The sequence below is a fragment of the Micrasema longulum genome, unplaced genomic scaffold, assembly GCF_059751315.1.
Source record: "Micrasema longulum isolate JH-2025_06_02 unplaced genomic scaffold, ASM5975131v1 h1tg000174l, whole genome shotgun sequence".
Lineage (NCBI taxonomy): Eukaryota > Metazoa > Arthropoda > Insecta > Trichoptera > Brachycentridae > Micrasema > Micrasema longulum.
In genome coordinates this window covers 375,151-389,847 of record NW_028277379.1, presented here as the reverse complement: position 1 = coordinate 389,847, position 14,697 = coordinate 375,151, and the positions used below count along the sequence as shown (strand labels likewise).

The 14,697-nt window shown below is 30.9% G+C and overlaps 1 protein-coding gene and 1 long non-coding RNA gene across 2 annotated transcripts in view; one reads left to right on the top strand and one right to left on the bottom strand.

Moving 5' to 3' along the window:
• LOC148283965 (uncharacterized) overlaps positions 1-14,697 on the top strand; it is a 100,846-nt gene that overhangs the window by 65,705 nt on the left and 20,444 nt on the right. The gene's annotated exons all lie outside the window — the stretch shown is intronic.
• Positions 1,709-14,697, bottom strand: part of LOC148283966 (uncharacterized) — a 29,127-nt gene continuing 16,138 nt past the window's right edge. Inside the window, exons 2-3 of the long non-coding RNA XR_015825459.1 lie at positions 8,700-8,769; positions 1,709-1,780 (exon numbers count right to left, since the gene is read on the bottom strand). This is a non-coding gene — a long non-coding RNA (uncharacterized LOC148283966). The remainder of the gene's footprint in view (positions 1,781-8,699; positions 8,770-14,697) is intronic.

The window sequence follows — 14,697 nt, the reverse complement described above, 5'->3', positions numbered from 1 at the left end:
AATGCTAATATGTCTTCTTGCCCATACTGATCATTGTGGTTTCGGATGTGACAGGGTTTAAAGAACATCTGTTTATATATTGAATTGAAGTTTTTTTATTGCAAAACGTAAGAGATGTATCAAAATTAAATTAATATCGTTTTGCAGACAGTTAAATGATAATATTTTCTGTTTCAAAAGTTTTCTTTTAGCTCTAACCACATTTGTGTAAAAAAAAACTATTGAAAGGAAGGTGAGTGCCGGGAACAGAGTGAACGGTGCACTTAAATCAACCTTAGCAATTAAGTGCTTGTCGCAAAAGGCAAAATTAGAAGTTCCTAATGGATCCTGATCCCGACCCTGATGTATGGTAGCGAAGTATAGACTTGGAAAAACGGGATGAAAGTTGGCTGAATGCTGTGGAAATGCAATCTCTCAGGCGAATGTGTGGTAAAACTTTGTACGATAGATACACAAACATTGAGATCCGTACATTATGTAAGGCTCAGATAAGCATTATCGACAAAATAAAAAAGAATCTGTGCGCTGGTTTGGACATGTAGAGCAAATGGACAGCGAACGAACGGCTTAAATATTTACAGTGCGAATGTTGATGGATGCAGAAATTGAGGAAGACCGAGAAAGACATGGCACGACCAAATCCAACAAATTTTTGAAGATGGACATGTCAAAAGTCGGAATAATCGGCGCGCGTGCATGAGAAGATTTATCAACATTCGTAAGCAAATCGCTTTTCTTGTATACGTCGTAGACTTTTGCTACCAAGAATTGCAGGTCTTCTTTGCTACCAAAAATTGCAGGTTTTCTTTGCTGCTTGCAAGAAGCACGGCATCATCCGCATAAAGAAGACAATTAACAGTTATAGCACTCATTTTTTATCACATTCTTAAATCTTTCAGTTCTTTCATACAGTTATGGATGTATATGTATGAAACTGTAAAGTTTAACTCTATCATGCTTAAATTAAGGCGTAAAACTGCTTTTCAATTTATTTCAAAGAACTTCATTTGATAAAAATTTATTGCAACATTGATTTGAGGGGAGATCTTTAAGCCCACCATCCACCCGCAGCTGTTAGTGAGTCCCGGGGGACTCTCTGTCAGCTGCGCATAGAGGAAAGTTATCATAAATATTTCTAAGGAATACAAACTCTATGCAAACAGAGGCCAACATGTCGTCCCCACCCCCCAGGATCTCCTCAATGCCTCTGTTTATTTATTTAAAATATATATATATTTACACAAATAAACGTAGACAAATATACAAAAACAATGACTTAAAACTAAAGTTACACAGCACACATAACCAACACAATAAACACAATTAAAAACATGAATATTTACAATGGGAGAACGGCCTTGAATAAAACAAGACTCCCTGGGTGATCAGATTATCCGAATACCACCCCCGTAGGAAGCACACTCAACTGAATCAGTATTCCACAGGAACAGTTGCCTGCCCCACCTTGTTTTACCCACTTAGGCGTCCGCGCATCTGAGGTGCTCCCAACGCGATACCCAAGTCCGAAGAAATTTGTTGCAGCAGAGAAGGAAAACATTTTTGAGAGAAGAATATGAAAGTCTAAGCATTCACAGGGCTAATGAACTGTCATTGGTTGATTGAAATCCAGCCTGTCTGCAAATCTTTGGACGTATTGAAAACTTCATTGGAATTTCTGTGTTAGTAGAAAGCACAAATTTTACCTTTGTCTACTTCCTTAATCGAAAACATCACCGCACGCTGCTGGTTGGTAGATTATTCCACAATGAAGGAGCTTCTTCTGTAAAAAAGAAAGCAACAAATTATGATGATTGGTGACAAATAACTAAAAATCATTTTATTTAATCATTATTGCTAAAAAATATGTTTAATTTTCACGTTATCATACGTTTGGCTTTGGTTATTTAATGAATAAATATTACGTGTGTGTACATTGTAATAAGGTACTCGGTAGTATACAAGCGTAGCCTACTTCCATTAGAAACTTGACTGACAGACATATTTCCAGATGCATAAAAACATATCACAAAGTGCAGCGATGTTGCAATTCCTCTTGCCCTTTTGCTTGCAGTTCGAGTTGCGTCATTTCGCCTAGACTAGACACACACAGCATATCATATATGGCATTATCCTACATGGCGACACCCTTGCAATGTTATCTTAACTCTTTCGGACCGGTGTTATAAATTCATCTGGGTATATCAGATATTTGCACTGACTGAACCTTGCACGGTCGTCGAGAGTAGTCAGTAGTACCTATGTTTAACAAAGTAATCAATTATCTCTTAAATATTTATTTTTATTATTTTGAATCTGACATATACTCGTCTATCCGGAAACTTGGCTAAATGTTATTTTTAAATTAAATTAAATAAAATATTCAATAATGTACGTACATTTTATTCATATGTTTCAGTTTGAATTTTTATTGTATGTGTTTTTTAACAAATTTACGTCCACTTTTGATTGCCCAAAAAAATCGCTGAAATTGTGTTTAAAAAGCGTAGAACTTGCCCTTCAAATTTATTTTTTAAAAGACTAGAAACATGCCTAATTGATGACATCTTAAAAAAGGCATTTTCAGCAAACGCCGCTATTTTATTTTGGTAGGTACGGAAGTGAAATTTTTTTTAATTCGTGTATATTTAAGTAACCACCAAGTGTGAAAGGATTAAGGTGCCTGCAAACATACTGACGTTTTTGTCGCCAATACGTAACGATCGTCAAATGTCGAGCTGGCTTCGTTTCGGCGACAACTGACGATCGTAAAAAATCGAGAATATCTGGTAGCAATTTGCGATATTTTACAGACCCCGGTTACACATAAAGTAGAAATGTTTTATCAATATTTATTTATTTAATCTGGCAATACTCTCAAACACCTCTCTGGTGTAATCTTTTACAAACAGCAAAAGCAATACATATAATTATTTTGGCATATTTTAATGGTTATTGTCTCTGTTGAAAATCCCAGAGTGTTAATACTCAAAATGGCGTCCAGTAATGCCACTTTTACGCATTCAATAACTAGGTTTTTTGAAAATAAAATTGCATTGTTAGAAAGAATATAATTAATTTTAGTATATTAACACGTGAAAGATTAATCATTATTAAACTGGCTTGAGTAACATATATTTTAATTCTTTGTAAAGCCTATTTATTTCATGATAAAACATTTTTTTCAACTTTTTAAACAAAAATAAATATTTTCAATAATGTTGAGGGCTATTTTCAACGAGTTTTAATTAACTCACCATTAGAAAATATAAATGGAATTGGGGTAGACTGGAATTCGAACCACGGACCTTCGTCCGAGACACTAGCCACGAGACCACAACCCGTTAATTATCATTCATAATAGGGAAATATCACTATTTTTAAAGTAATGAGGTTCTTTCCTCTTTCCTCTTTTTTACATTTTCCCATTGAATAATAGTTTTGATTTAAGGTAATTTATAAACAAATATGTTTTTTTCTGTTTTGATATATCTTTAGCTTTTTAATCTTTATTTTCTATTGAATATGTTCTGTAACTTGAATTCTAAAAATAAAACTATTATTTTATTGGTTGGTTGGAAGAAATTGCCATTTGGCAATAAGCCCGCCAATGTACAAAAAGTTAAATAAATAAATATGAAATGCTGTCGAGTAAAAAAAATATTTTTTATTTGTGACCGTTTAAATTTAAATTGAACATCGTCTAGAATCTTGACGTCAAAATTATCAATGCCAAACATGTCGCATTTTTCTAGGTATATATTATTTTAATTATTTTTTTAAAATTATGTATGAAAACATTTCTCCACGATATCCATATTGATTTTTAAAATACAATTAATTTCATATATTTTTATCGGTATTCGTAGTATGTGATATTTCATTGACATTCTTTGCAGCTGACGATTGTCAAATGTCGAGTATCTCTAAGCGATACGAGTATTAGTAAAAAACTAAGATATGTATCGTACTCCTTTATCAAGAGTGTCACAAGTAATAAAATAATATTTTGAGACAAGCCAATGTGACATTTAAATAATTTGAAGTAATGACACTTGTACACTGTGCATATAGTTAGTTAAAAAGTTAATCATAAGAAAAAGTTAATAAAACATTTGTTCGTCCCCAGCTAGAATACTGTACTCCTATTTGGTCACCTTACTATAATTTAAGTATTAATAGACTAGAAAGGGTGAAAAAAATTTCTTTTAAAAATTTCGATTACCGATTAAACCTTCACTTCTAAAATATGCTGAAAGTATTTGGATACCATAGAATGAACTTTCTTCAAAATCGAAGAATAATGTTAGACCAGTTATTTTGATAAAAATTAATAAACTACACACTTGATTAACCTAATCTACTTGAAAGACTTCTAATTTCGTGCGCCATCTAGACCGACAAGACAAAATTTTCTGTTTAACACTGTCAACGCGTCAATGAACTTTTTAAAACAGTAAACAATGCCTACATAAAATTCGCGAGCAATATAAAAATTGATTTACCGAGACTGATATTGATCTATATGTGCAAATTTAGGCCTAAAATCATAGAAATATTGAGAGAAGCAGATATTAAGTTAATTGTATTCTCTTGGACCGTATTTCAATAAATTGTCACGTAAAGTCAACACGACAAGTTCATTTCCTTTATAATTCATTGCCCAAAAAAAAAATATTTTCAAAACTCGTTTATTTATTGTAGCTGCTCCAAAATTAATTTACTTTGTCCCCATTTAGATATTTTTAATACGGAATTTTGTGACTTCAAAAAAAAACTTTTTGAAACACTGTAAAATGAAACATTTGTCAGTGTGTAATAAGTTTATTTTCATTTAAATATGTTTTATTTTATTATGATTTGAATTGGTCAGCTAAATTATGAAAATTTCCCTCCTCCATTCCTCCACTCCATTTCCTCATCCCTTAACCTTCTGACGAGCTCTTTTTTTTTCTCATGTCTTATATAATATATTATTTTTCTCTTTACTGTGTAACATGTTCTCTCATTATATTTGTAAAAAACTTTAACTGGATGTACGAACTATTTTTTTATATTATGTATTCTTTTTTTTCCTCAATAAATAAAAATAAAACAATTTATTAAAATATACATTATTTAACATAATTTTAATAATTCTCTCAAGTGTAAGCAATTTTTTTTAGTGTGTGCATGTATTGTCATATGTTTTTTATATTGACAATATATTTTGTACATACTTTTAGTTTACCCAATAAAATAAATAAATAAATAACCATGTATGTGAGAGTCTCAGATTTTATTTTACATCCATAATATTTATTTATTGATTAAGTTTCTTTACTGAAATTTCTTAGTAGAACTACATTTTAATCATAATAATAATAAAAAGACCACATATAGTTTTTTCCACATTTTTTAATAATTTTTATCAGTTGGGAGACTAAACGAATTCTTAAGAGTTTAAATTAAATTGATTGAAATATAATTTCATAACAATAATCGATCGCGTACGATAATAATGGCATAAGTCAGAAGTTGTCGTTTTTGAGTAAAATATGAAGAAATGTTCCTAAATTTATTTTGCATCCGCACATAATTCGCAATCGCACGTTATTACGAGTCTGATTTTTTTTTCTCTCGCAATATAATTATTAAACATTTTTCCGTGTTAAAAACTGTTTTTCTTTTTTGCTGTATGTATTTTGTTAATATTTTTGGTTTCTTATGTGAATTTACTTGTTACTATTCTTATAGTTATATAATTTCAACATTTTTAATATGTACATATATATTATATATATATATGTACATATGCATTTTTTTCTTCATGTTTATGTTTAATGTATGTATATATTGAAGGCAAATTACGCCGTTAATATACAAATAAATATATAACTCTTAAAAATATTAATTTGGCCTTAAAAGCACTAATATCAACATTTTAAAACTCAACTATTGTCATTCTCAACTCAAATTCATGAAATAATATTTGCGCAATGTCTATTATGCTATTTTTATTTTAGAAAACATGTGCCTTTGTTTTTGCACCAATTTAATAGGTCACATTTGACATTTGTCGGTTTTAGCTTCATGGTGAGGTAACCTGCAACATCGATTAAAGTGAATGAATCGATTCGGACTTCAAACATAATATATGTCAATTGAATTCAGTTGCTGTGAAAAATTACTTATAGGTACTGTAATTTTATTTTCAAAATCATAAGTCGAATCCCTGTCCCATTAGTATTTTCTATCTTAAATTTAAGGAACAAAATAAGATATGTACATAATTTGACAAAACTATCAACATTCTATTTTTCTGGGTAACATCCCTAGTGTTTAAAAAGAAAAAGGGTTCACTGATGCAACATTGTAACGACGTTAAGAACATAAAAAGTTTATTATGTTAAGAATGGTTTATTAGTGAAAGTAAATCATAAAATTACCTTCTTTTGTCATTATTACAATAAATATGTAATCGTAATTGAAAAAAGTTAAGCAATTGTGCAGTTCTAAATTCGAAAAAATAAATAATATTTACTACAAGGTTATGTTGTTGAATTTTGATGAAGTGTCAAATGTGACCTATTTAATTGGCCCTACTATAAGTATAGCGCGGGAATGTGTGTGGCTGCTTTCCTGAATTTTTTTTTTGTTTTTGTTTTTTTTTTTTTTTAATTTATTTCTTAAGTTAGCTTATATTAAAACTAATATAAACTATCATGTACATTTACATCATCTATATATATTTACATTTCCTTACAGTAACTTATACATTTCTTTTTAAATTCTTTCAGACACTTTTCATTCTTCATACATTCAGGCATCTCATCATACATTTTTAAACCCTTATACAACAAACAATTTTGCGACTCAGCTCTTTTCAATAATGGTAGTCTTATTTTATCCTTTTGTCTAGTAGCATATTCATGACAATTTTTGTTTAAGACAACTTTATCCTTAAAATATTTTGGTAATTTATCGTGAAAAAATTTATGTATAAATATCAACATATTAAATTTAAGACTCCTTCTTACAGATAACCATTTTAGTTCATCTCTCATTTTTTTTACATTGCTATATTTATTTTTCTTAAGAACTATTCTCATCGCTTTATTTTGTAAAATTTCTAGTTTATTTAAATTTCCTTCGTTTGCTAAAAATAATATTGTTGAGCAGTAATCTATATGTGGAAGAATGATTGTTTTGTAAATTAGTTCTGCAGTATCTTTATTTAAATTATTTCTCAATATACTAAGAAAAAAATTTTTTTTTGATATTTTTTTATTAACGTGTTCAAAATTTGCATTTAATGTCAATTTTGAATCAAGTATTATCCCCAAATATTTCATTTCATTAACCTTTTCTATGGTTTCATTATCAATAAGTACATTCATCCTTGGGTTTGGCTTTTTCCTTCCTAACTCCATGTATTTTGTTTTTCCAACATTAAGCTGAAGTTTATTAATTTTGAGCCACTCAGATATTCTGTTTAAGTCCTCGTTCAATTTTTGTAAAGTCTCCGTATAATTTTCTCCCGCTATATAGATTAATGTATATCGGCAAATAATTGTAGTTTGCAGTGTTCTGTTATATTTGTGATGTCGTTTATATATATTATAAATAAAATTGGTCCTAGAACTGATCCTTGGGGAACTCCTAAATTATTCTCCAAAGGTTCAGTTATTTTGTTTTCTAGTTTTTTTTAGTTTTTCGAGTTATGCCACTATTATTAGGAGTCCGAAATGTAAAATTTTCTTTGATAATTTTTAATTCTCGCCATTCACCGATAAGTAGATATGTGTAAGAAACTGTATTATAATTATTTTTTAATTGTAAAGATAAAAAAATAAACAAAAAACGTCGAATTGAAAATCGTGAAATCGATTTCCTGATCAATTAGCCAAAACCAGTTCTTTGAAATAATATTCAGTGCACAATGCGATCTTTTGTTTAATACGTTTATAATAGGCACCGAAATTTCAGACAAAGGCCTATTGGTAAATAGAAAACAAAGACGCTGGCGACACTTTCGTTAAAAATAGCAAATACGAGTACAAATATTTTATTTTGATTAATTATTACTGTACCACTTACATAAAACATTAAAAAACGTGGTAAATAGTAAGAGGAAAAGATACAGAAAATATTTTTAAAAGAACTATAATCGCGGCTGAGTGACAAAGTTTTTTTTTGTTATGTACGAAGAATGTTTTAAATAATAGTTTCTATCCGCACAATAGGGAAATATTACGTTTTTTTAAAGAAAAAAATAATGTAATAAAGGACGATGAAATACTATCCAGTAAAAAAAATATTTTTGCTAATTAGTAGCATAAAAATACTTTTAAATTTGTAATTTTGAATTCCCGCAAAAACGGTAATTCCATTGGCCATGCCCCTGATACGTCACGATTCATGTTTATTTGTTCCTGGCTATTGAAATTCGTATAGAACAATATCACGAATCTCGACATCACAACAACTAAGGCCGAACACGTCGCATTTTTCTAGCAACGTATTTTTATTAAATGATGATGAAATTTTTTCCTCAATCAATGTTCAACGTACAGTCATACAGGGTGTTCATTAAACCTTGTCGCATCTGAATCCACGATGATCAGTAGGAGCAAGAAAACATATTGGCACATTTAAATATTTTTTTAGAACGAATAAAATTTAAAAAAATTAAATATTTAAAAAAACAAATGGTTGCTTACTTCTGCAAGGACGAAACGAGGAGGGGGAAGGGGGAGTCTGGTACTAGGCCGCACTCCCCTCACTTCTCTCCTGCAGAAGTAAACAAATTTGTTTTTTTAAATTTCTTTGTTCTAAATATTTTTTTTAATATGCTAATACGTCTTCTTGCCAATATTGCTCATCGTGGTTTCGGATGTGACAGGGTTTAAAGAACACCCTGTTTATATGCCAGTGGCGAATGGTGATTTTATTTACAGGTAAGCAATAAAAAAATATCATATATTTGTACCTACATAGGAGGTACATAATATTTTATATATAATATTTTACTGTGGTTCTGAGTGATGCAACAACTCTCATCCATGAAATCAACTCAAACGATGTAACTTCATGATATATTATATTTTATAGATATATTATCTATTTTTTAAATATATAATTCATTAAAAAAATAATAAAAAATACCACTATGAATTCAGTCGATGTTAGGAATTCAATTGAAATGTCAACTGGCCGAATTGTTATTATAAATTATAGTGCTAAAAACGGCCGCGTGGAACACTTTATGTCCTGCAATATGACGCATGAAAGTAATTATGGTCTTATGTCAAAAGTACGTAAAAAATGTAAAAAAACTTAAGAAACAATGTTTGAAATACTGTTTTCCAAATCAAGAATCTTCAAATAATTTGTGTAATCTGCAAGTTTCGTCTAGGAGAAAAAACCCGCACTGGGGTTAATACATTCAAAATATAGTATACTTATTTGTATGAAAAAATAAGCTGGAATTATCGGCTAGTTTTTTGGCTCACCGCAGGCGCTGGGCGCGCTTTATTAAAATTTATATTTATATTAGGATTAAAATACAAACGGTGTAAATGATTTTTAATAAATGTAAATTATTTATTTGTTTTTCTCTAAATAAAGTTACACTTAAACATTATTATAGTTAGGCAAATATAATGGTAAGCTGCCCATAACCGCTTCTATAGACGGTTCGCCCCTGATATATGCATATGCATGTATTTCATTACTCGTTAAAAAGACATATGTACTTAAATGTATTATTCTATTGCACAAATTAGATCAAACGCTGGCAGACAAATATTTCATCATTATATCATATGAACTAGGACAGTGATTAAGTACTAGCAAAGGTTTAAGACTAATGGGCTAATGCCTAAAGCCTTTAAATGTGCCACTAATGAGAGTGAATTTGTGCCTGATGCTGTAATGTCGGAAAAACTGTCCTATTTAAATCTTGCTAAGTATATTAACTGCTTTCAAAGAATAATTTATTTTATTTCTTCTAGTTAGTCAATATAAATAAATGTTATTAAATATTTGTATATAACCACTGACCGACTTTTCTATGTCTACCGGTTTTGAGACGTACCGCGGCTGAGTGGCAAAAGTGATTTTTTTAAACAATATTTTGAGTTTGTCCAAATGTTTGTGGACAGAAGACATGCTTTTACCCCCTAGGGAGTCATTAACATTAACAAGTTACAACAGGGATCGATAAGATTTTAGAGAAGGAAATATGGATTGGAAAATAGTGGCCACTTAAACCAGCCAATGACAGGTCATAAGCCCCGTAAATTCCTAGACTTACATATTCAACCAACAAATTTAGATCTGAATAACTCCCTAGGGAGTAAATCCTGCCAGTCTGCAAACATTTGGAAATACTCAAAACTATATTTAAAAAATAACATTATGTTATACATATTAAAGGATGGGGGATGTGGAATCAAATAATGAGTTTAGTATGAGAGAGAAGGAGGAATCACGGAAAGAAAAGGGATAAATATATATATTTATCATAAATTTATAAATATGATTTTTTCAAACCCTGTCACATCCGAAACCACGATGATCAGTATGAGTAAGAAGACATATTGGCACATTAAAATACATTTTTTGAACAAGTAAAATCTTAAAAAATAAATATGGAAAAAAACAAATAGTTGCTTACTTCTGCCGGGGAGAAACGAGTTGGGGGAAGAGGGAGTCTGATACACCGTCACCCGCACGGCCGCGCCCCCCTCGCTTCTCCCCTGCAGAACGAAGTCACCATTTTTTTTTTTTAATATTTTTTTTTTTTTTAATTTTCATCGTTCTATTTTTTTTTTTAATATGCTAATATGTCTTCTTGCCTATACTGATCAACGTTGTTTCGGATGTGACAGGGTTTAAGAACACCTGTATAAAACATTATTAAAATAAAGATCAATAATCATCATCAACGATTTAAACGAGCACTAAATAAATAGTTCAGATCTTGTCTCGATGTCCCTTATGTTCGTCAATGCTTCTTTCTTTTTTTTTTTTAATGTTTTAAACTATTCTTTTATTGTAATATTTACACTTTATAAATTGTATACATGGACAATGTCCGTTAATAAATAAATAAATAAATAAAGGGAGTTTAGGATTCTGAGGACATATACTAATGTTTCGTCTCTGGCCTGTTTTAGGAGCTTCTCTAACTTGTAGGAAAGCCGCGTTCAGTGCCTTGATTATGAAGGCTACTTCATCTGTATATATCGAGACGGTATACTTAACTTCTGTACTATCTGTATCTTACCTCGGTATGTTCTACCTACTTGTCATATCGACATCATATGACCAAAACAAGCCAATGGAATGACCACAAACAATTAGTCCGCGTTCCTTACGTCATTAACATTTAAAATAGTTCTCTTTTATATTTTCAATAGGCTTCTGTAAATAAAAAGTGCTTACTTCAAATCGATTATAAACTCTAATAAATCCCAATTCAAGCAAGAAATGCTCGCTTGAACATGAATTTTGTATGACTTTTGGAGATCACCTTGACGGTACGCTTAACGATCGTCTGTATGTATCTACCGATCGACTACAAAGCCGGCTCCTTTAACGTCTCGAACATACACTCGGAAAGATAGTAAAATAGATAGAAAAAATATAAAACTAAATTTATTTTTTACAGTGGCAACTTTCTTACGCCTAGATACTCTTATTTGTTAATAAGACAGAATCTAGGGACATTATTTTCACATCTAGGCGTTCGTTTTATTAAAGTGACACTTATGTCGGAATTTAATTCGGCTTCAAAATTTACTTATTTCTCTCATATTTTTAATAGGCTATTAAGAAAAAAAGTGCCAACCTCAAAACGATTGAAAATTTTAATGAATCATAATTGAAGAAAAAATTGCTCAGTGGAACAAAATTTCTGACACTTTTAATGCGTAGATAAACGTATCAAGGGGTTCTAGACCCGTCGGTATAAACTGATGTACATATATCAAAACTTGATGGTGGGGGTATCGGTAGTGTACCTTTATAGTCGGTCGGGAGACTTTTATCTTCAAATATGACGTCATACTAAAGCTAAGTCATTTTAAAACGTAGATATGTGTACCGTAACGTACGCTTCCCCTTGTTTCATATCGATGTACCTAGCCAAAACTTGAAGGCGGGGGTCGGTAGTATATCTTTATAATCGCTAGAGCGAATTTATCTTCAACTATACCGTCAAGGTGAAGGTATGACGTCTTTATCTTCCCATCATAATCGAGGCCCAGGAAATATTTTATATCATTTTCGTGCGGACGTTCTGTATCGATTACAACAATTCTTAACAAGCAAAGTTTAACATCAATCACGATATTTTTCTTCTAAACTACCTCGTTACGATATAAAAAAATGTATGATATTTTTTCTTTAAAACAAATATTAAATGGATGCTTTCCTGTAATTAGATATAATAATCTCCCATGATAATAAATGTCAACATGTGGTAAATTTGATAGATGAAAAAGAGTTAGGATTAATCTGGCAAGGGCTGGAAAAATAGGACGTTAAGAATTTAAGACAACCTATCTTGGAGCTAACGACCGATTGTCAAATAAATTATAAAACTTACTTCAAAATAGGACGTCTCGCACTTGGTTTATGGAACTACATTTTGTATATTTTCGGTTGCCGAAGCAAGCCGCCTAGCTTTCCGATTCTGCCGCTAGGTGGAACTAACATTGCCATACGTGAAAAAATGGCTGTATTTTAATTTTACAGTACTTACCTGCCCGAATTAAACATGTCACAACATCATCTGTTTAACTATTTAATTCAAGTTTTAAGATTTTCGATTTTAACTATTATTTAAATATATGTTTTTTCAGTTTTAGCTTGCGGGGATTAAATTACTGGGATAGCAATGCGATCCGTATAAGAAGTAAATGTTGCACTGGAAAAATAATGTAAAAAAATTATCTTTTACATTATTCGTGCGAAACAGAAACGCCGGGCAGGCTGCTGATTGAAATAATATTGACAATTAATTGACAGGTCCTCCTCCGCATATCCTCTTGACAGGACGCGAATAAGTTGGCAGTGATTGGAGAAGCCCGGAGGCTATTTGTGGATATCTAAACATATGTTTATCTTCTAGCTACACGTTTACCGTGTTCTCATATCTGTGATCAAAAAATCTTTTCTTGCCTGCAATTAATCATCAGCTCACATTTCTTTGTGTGAAGACGCAATAAAGACGAACCTGCTTGATTTGTATAAATGTCAAACAATTTATCATTCCGTGACAAGAAGACATTAAACTTTAATCATAGACTTTTGAACCGTACGTAATTTAGGAAAAGTGTGTATGAATTGCAAATTAAAATCTCAAATAATGACGTGGTGGATAGGATAAAAAAAGACACTTGCTCGTTACATACTAGCTTCTATTAAAACTTTCTAATTTTCAATTGTTTAAACCACCCACTCTATTGGGAATAATCCTACTGAAACAATCGAAAAATATTACTACGCAAAAGAAAGATTATTCTTAGATCGGGTTCTTTTAAAAATGTTTTTATTTATTTAATTATTAAACTAACATTCAATAAAGACACATGCAACAATCAACTATTATTTTCATGTCCCAACTTGCACATAAATTACAGGTTGTGTCCCAGCAGATTTTACAGTTCTAAATATGTTATATGCAACTTCTATGGGGAAATGACATAAACAGACTACAAAGACAGCAAAATAAAATATTAAAGTTAGTATGTGATCTCCTTTATCTCACAGCAAGAAAAAACTCTTATAACAAACTAAACGTCGAGACGCCAGGGACTGGAATTATTCACTAAACTACCAGACAAAATTAAACAGAAGACTAAGACAACATTTACAAAAGATGTTAAAAATATTATGACTTACAATAGAATATGAATTTAAAGAGAAAAAATATTTTTAAATTAATGTAATCCGAAAGGGTTCATAAAAAAATTTCAAATTAAAAAAAAATCTAATGATTATAGGTATGTTAAATGTAATTCATTACCAATTAATCCAATAAACACCTTCACCATAGTTGTTCCACAAAAATATAAAACGAACACGGCATGCATTTTAATAAACACATGCTCTGATTAGGACAAACATGCACAAACGTGAAGGTGTAAAGTCGATTTTGCATGTTGGTTTAATTGGTGTCCTGACGAAGAGACGGGTACGTCTCGAAACCGGTAGACGTAGAAAAGTCGGTAAGTGGTTATATACAAATTTTCAATAACATTAAGTAATTAACATGACCTAGATGTTCTCCGTTTTGTTGCAAACACTCTTGCATTTGAGACCTCATACTGGCAAAAACTCGCTCGTATGATTTGCAATCCCACGTCGGATGTTTTCCTGTAGGGCTCTTATTGTTAAAGGCGAATTAGTATGCCGTGAGATTTAAGATAGTATTGTTAGGAAAAATGCACGGTGTAAGATCAAGTGATCTTGGAAGCCAGTTTATGTCACCAAAGCGACTTATAAATTTTTCAGAAAAATGCTCCCCACTTTGGTCATTTTTTTTTTGTTTATTTCTCCATACACATATTATTTACATAGAAATATAATAACAAAAAAAAAACTTAAAATTAAGCTATAACAGCGTCTAAGCGTGGGCCATTCCTTTTTTTAATTATCAAAAAGTTTATAGCAGATTTATATGGTTTGACATGACCATGAAAAGAAAAG